Raw genomic sequence first — 5,476 nt, 5'->3', positions numbered from 1 at the left:
AAGTTACAATGACATGGTGCACGTGCAATGGTGTTAACATATCCAATAATATAAAACTGACTTTTGGTCTGTACAAAGTAACTTGTCTTGGCTGTGTTTTAGTAGATTAGTATTTTGTAAAATACAGTCAAATTTCAATTGTTATACATTATATATATATATATACATTAAGACTATTTACAAATAAGTTATTAAACTCATTTTTCTTAAAACATAGAACAGTAAATAAAAGAATAAAGCAAACAATTATATCTTCAAGTTATGACCTTTGTACTCGGTTGCCATTAGGGGGACATTCTGTGCTTTTGATTCGTTATTCACATGTCATAAACAGAAGTGTATATAAGGGAGTATTTTCAAAAATGAAAAGAGGTGAGCTGGGCCACTGCATTTGATTCAGTACATGAGTGATATATCAGAAAATAGAAAAGATGGGAGGTTCTTATTTTATATTCTAGCTTGTCAGTATCATTAATTTGAGTTCCTAATTCGTACAAACTATAGACTTTGTATTTTTACACCATAAACATATAATCTGAACCAATGCTGCACTCAACATACCACGTGACCCACAAAAATTGATGTTTAGGTGTGTGTTTTTTAATATTTACTCTTAAATTAAGAAATTAAATAATGTATAATACTAAAATTTGAATTATAATCTACAGTTTGATACTAAACTTATTGACATAAATTCATACAGTAGTAGTTCAATCAAATTTTGAATGCGAGTCAACAAATGAGATGACATGACTTTTGACCCGTGTGGAAAGGGATATACATATTTGAATCTTTTAAAACAATAAAAATTCAAGATTTTTGTGATGGACAAGGTAGAAAGTGACCTAAAATATGTTTTCAAAATATACCAATGAAACATTAGCTTCTCAATACTGAAGTAAACCAGTGATCCTTGGTTCAAACCCTGGTCTGGGCTGCTTGTGCCTATGGTTTACATTCCATTATTCCTTGTCATTTCTCCTTCATTTATTAACTTTAAAAATCAGCTTCTCAGTACTGAAGTAAACCAATGATCCTTGATTCATACCCTGGTCTGGGCTGCTTGGGCCTATGGTTTACATTCCATTATTCCTTATCATTTCTCCTTTGTTTATTAACTTTAAAAATCAGCTTCTCAATACTGAAGTAAACCAGTGATCCTTGGTTCAAACCCTGGTTTGGGCTGCTTGGGCCTATGGTTTACATTCCATTATTCCTTATCATTTCTCCTTTGTTTATTAACTTTAAAAATCAGCTTCTTAATACTGAAGTAAACCAGTGATCCTTGGTTCAAACCCTGGTTTGGGCTGCTTGGGCCTATGGTTTACATTCCATTATTCCTTATCATTTCTCCTTTGTTTATTAACTTTAAAAATGTGCAGGAAATAATTTACTTGTGGCTTTGATTCTATCCAATATACTTTTTATAAGAAGGGGTTATAAGGAGGAGTTAAGAAAAAAACTTTTGTCTTAATGGTAAAAATATGAATAAGAAATTACCTGCACATGATACACAGGTGACAGATCTAATTTTACGCACTTGGTTTCTGTAACTGTTGTCTTCTCTGTCAGATTCCATTTTGAATCTGAAACTGGAGTTTTTGTTTCTTCACTCCTGGACAAAGCTGAAGTATTTGATGGTACGTTTCGCCTTATGCCAAATAAATTGATCAATAGTTCGAGCACCATTTTATATGAACCTGCAAGTACGCAAAGAAGAATAAAAAGTTGTGAAAAAACAAACAATAAAATATCAGAAATGACAAGGCAACCAAAGAACTGTGTCGGATATGGTCTTACTAATAAAGCATACACCCTGAATTTTAACTTAAAAATAGGAAAAAAATAATTATCTTCGAAAGTCGCTAATAACAATAAACTTCAATTTTCGAGATAACCTCACAAGATGATATTGGAGATTTATTTAAGTTGATTAAATTGTTAAAATAAAGTCAAGAGAAAGAAACAGAAAATTGAGAGAAGATTTAGAAGAATAAAACATAATATTTAAAAAGGGAATTAAGAACAAGTATAAATCTCATTGAAAATGAGATCCACGAAGCTACTGAGGATTTAGAGATGGATTAAGAACAGTTCGAAGAAGTGCAAAAGAAAATCAACAAAGTACAGAAAAAGACAAATTCAAAGAAGAAAAGAGATGATTGAGGCTGAATAAAACATTTAGAAAATGAACTGGTAAATACAAATATTAAACCAAACACACCTTTTTTCTTCGTCTGCCCAAGAATTACGACTTAAAACACCATGGAACAGAAGAACTTATTTACTCAACAAGTATTACTGCTCTGGTATCTGTTACCATAGGACCTTCCTGAATTAATCCAGCCACATTACTATGAAATCCAGTTCTAGATTTCAGCCCGCCAATTCCACACTGCCCAACTGAGAAACCAACAAACTATAATGGAAATATATCATGTGATGTACATCTGGCTGATTTTGAAATAATATCCAAGGTGAACTAGAAGAATAGTGAAGAAGCTGTTCATCTTGCTGCCCATTTATAAGACCTTAAACATTTGTGACAACATTAAGGGAGCTGTAACAACTATCAAACATTAGTAGCTGCGTTATTCAACAGGTTTGGAGTGACTGACACACTTAAAAAAAAAGTATCCAGAGCAAAGTTTTGGAACAGGGTATAGAGAAAAGGGCAGATCTTAGCTGAACTTGCAGAAGATTTGGGAAGGCTTGCCCAATTATTTTACTTCATGTTAAATGATAGTTTTGTTGGCATACGACAAACTTATAGATGACATAACAAACAAGAATGTGAGAATTATATTGAAGTAAAGTTGGTTTACATCTTTAAAGGAAACTCTCCAGTTGGTGACAGAAATAAAGTCCATTAAAGTCACAGATAAACAATTAAAGGCACCATCTAGAAATGACAGGATCATCAGATCACTAGTTATACAGAATGTAGGAAATAACCCACAATACAATAAATGTTCCAAATGTAACTTGGAATGATGGAAATAACCCAAAATACAATAAATGTTCCAAATGTGACTTGGAATGATGGAAATAACCCACAATACAATAAATGTTTCAAATGTGACTTGGAATGATGGAAATAACCCACAATACAATAAATGTTCCAAATGTAACCTGGAATGATGGAAATAACCCACAATACAATAAATGTTCCAAATGTAACTTGGAATGATGGAAATAACCCACAATACAATAAATGTTCCAAATGTAACTTGGAATGATTTATTGGCAAGAACTGCAGACAAATGCCTGTATGAGATAACTGCTTTCCCCAAAAGATACTGGAAAGAGGGAACTGTTATAATTGTAAGAAATATGGCTATTACAGCTGAGACTGTAAGACAATCAACAGTTATTATTAAGTCAAGGAGACTGAGCCCAACCAGATCAATGGAATTAGATTTATAAGGAAAGTTCTCCTGGGAATACTCCATCTGCCCCATATAAGATAAGAAGTTGAATATCTGAGGAAGAAAATCGTCCATCAGTCCCTGGGTTTATTAATAGAAAACCTTCCATTGTGTTGATCAACACTGGTTCTTTGGGTACAATATAGTTTGACTCAATATGATAACAAACGATGAATAATTCCCTCTAGAGATGAAGAAAGAAGAGGAAGTGATGTAGACACAAAAGGTCCTGCAAGAAGAAAATTACAAGTTACCCTTATTGCAGGAAACTTTTCTACATCTCATGATGCGTGGGTAGTTAATGTAGAGGAAGAGTGTATATTGAGAACTGACTTCATCCAGAAAGATGGATATGAAGTTAGGCTAGTTTCAAATATCTCCACAGTCTATAACCAGGTAATCCCTATGTACTACATGGCAGTTACTACACCAGAGGAAGAGTGTATATTGAGAACTGACTTCATGCAGAAAGATGGATATGAAGTTAGGCTAGTTTCAAATATCTCCACAGTCTATAACCAGGTAATCCCTATGTACTACATGGCAGTTACTACACCAGAGGATGAACTTCCAGTAACAACAGGGAGGGCAGTCATTGTATCACCAAGAAGTGAAATACTCATACTAGAAGCTATTAGCAATAATTATTCATCTAGTGACTGGATGATAGTGGAATCAAATACACTGGTATGTCCTGGGGAGTTGGTGGATGGAAGAGCTCACATGGACACTCAAAATATTTCATTCAACACTTTACCCAGGAAAGACGAAATTCAGCTTGTAATAAAATGAAAAAGGCACTATAATGTTAATGCTCATAATACCAGATTTTGTCAAGGTGGCATGGTAAGGCTGGACAACTCATATTCCAAGAAAGGATGAACTCCAAAGTTACTTATAATGATGTAGAGACATTGCGAAATAATGAGATATAGGAATACAGATATAAATACAAGCAAGCAGTTAGTTAGATGTAGAAATTACCAGTAATTCAGTGAAGTATTTAATTTCAGTTTGTTCTGTGATTGAGAAGTTAGTGATGTATTCAGATCTGTGTTATTCATCATGTATATTCAGTTACTAAATCATTTAGCCATTAGATTTAAACTGTACAAATAAATTTATTTGTACGTTAGTCCTAGTAGCAGTAGCGAGTAAATTTCTGTTGATGGTGGACTTAGGCCTACAACAGTACAAGATGTGTACAATTACAACTTACAAGTGATACCGATAGTAACCTATTAAAAAAAGTGTTAAGAAACTTAGAAAGTAAACTACGTTACGTGGACTGGACTTCGCATTATTTTCATCATATAATTTAAAATAATCTATCTAACGAAAAAATACATTGCAACAGTATTACTAATACTAATAGTATTATGAACGTGTTCAGAATCAGATATCGTTTATTTAACTTAACTGTTCCATATATGTGTTCAACATTGGTCTTAATTTATATTTAACAAAACATCTGTGCACGATAAATTACAATGAACTCCCTAATATATTGAATTTTCTTAAAATATATTCTTCTATAATTTATATCGTAAAATTTGTCATATATATACATAGTATTATTTTATATTATCATTATTGAATAGCCACACCGATCACCGTACTTTTAATTCACAAGTTCAATAGGTTTCGGAGTCAAAAGTGGAGATAATATAATTTTACTTTTTAATTTAACTTCTATTGTTCTAGGTTTCGTGCTTTAAAAAATATTTATGTTATATCTTAAATACTGTACAGTGGCGAATACTATAACTAGTAGTAGTAGTAGTAAGAAAGAAATATACCAAATAAACTAAAAATACCTTAATCCGCTGTTAGAAATGATTGGCTAGTTGTACTTGAACCTGTTGGGATTTGTCAAAGAAACCACAACAAAATCATGTAAAGAGGCGAAACTCTTACTGAAAAATATACATACTCAATATGTAATACTATTACAATTGCTAACTAGAACAAAAACCAAAACCAAAATCCACATCAAGCAGCACTCTCCAACTCTGAACAACATGCAGTCTTCATTTAAATTATACATT

At 32.5% G+C, this 5,476-nt stretch overlaps 1 long non-coding RNA gene across 2 annotated transcripts in view; it reads right to left on the bottom strand.

The window, feature by feature from the left end:
* Window positions 1-5,424, bottom strand: part of LOC106470266 — a 9,793-nt gene extending 4,369 nt beyond the window's left edge. Inside the window, exons 1-2 of one of the 2 annotated variants that reach the window (XR_002613010.1) lie at window positions 5,246-5,424; window positions 1,501-1,700 (exon numbers count right to left, since the gene is read on the bottom strand). This is a non-coding gene — a long non-coding RNA (uncharacterized LOC106470266). The remainder of the gene's footprint in view (window positions 1-1,500; window positions 1,701-5,245) is intronic. The other variant, XR_001291480.2, reaches the window with a different exon arrangement.
* Window positions 5,425-5,476: the final 52 nt, after the last annotated feature.

Source organism: Limulus polyphemus, unplaced genomic scaffold (assembly GCF_000517525.1).
Source record: "Limulus polyphemus unplaced genomic scaffold, Limulus_polyphemus-2.1.2 Scaffold3912, whole genome shotgun sequence".
In the NCBI taxonomy this organism is placed as follows: Eukaryota; Metazoa; Arthropoda; class Merostomata; order Xiphosura; family Limulidae; genus Limulus; species Limulus polyphemus.
The sequence above is the reverse complement of the archived record's forward strand: the minus strand, read 5'-3'. Positions and strand labels throughout refer to the sequence as shown.